A 464-nucleotide genomic window follows, 5' to 3' on the forward strand; every position below is an offset into this window, starting at 1 on the left:
CATTATGTTCTCTCAAACCATTTTTCATCTTAATCCATTTTCTGTTTCACTCCTGAACTTCTCTAAACTTTTATTTTGTGTATATTCTTGATTCTCTGTAACAGGTTATCCAAGAGATTGTACTGAATAATAAATACACAAAGCTCCCTTCTGTTATGCAAATCTTTTGTCATACATATGAACTGTCATGCTTCAACAAAGAGATGACCGGACAGAAAGTTACACCACTCAGGACTATATAAATGCAGTCTTTTTATAAATGCAGTATTGATATTAATAGAAGAGCAGAGGTAAAAAAATACATATATACAAATATATTTACTTGTACTCTGTATATCAGTTAAATGAGCAAACAGATACTGCCACTTGTAGATAATCTTATATCCATTCCCATTCCCAGTAAGATTACAGTAACTATGGGTAATTGTATAGACACAACACCAGCCATCAACCACCTCACTACT

Source organism: Penaeus monodon, chromosome 30 (genome assembly GCF_015228065.2).
Source record: "Penaeus monodon isolate SGIC_2016 chromosome 30, NSTDA_Pmon_1, whole genome shotgun sequence".
Classification (NCBI taxonomy): domain Eukaryota; kingdom Metazoa; phylum Arthropoda; class Malacostraca; order Decapoda; family Penaeidae; genus Penaeus; species Penaeus monodon.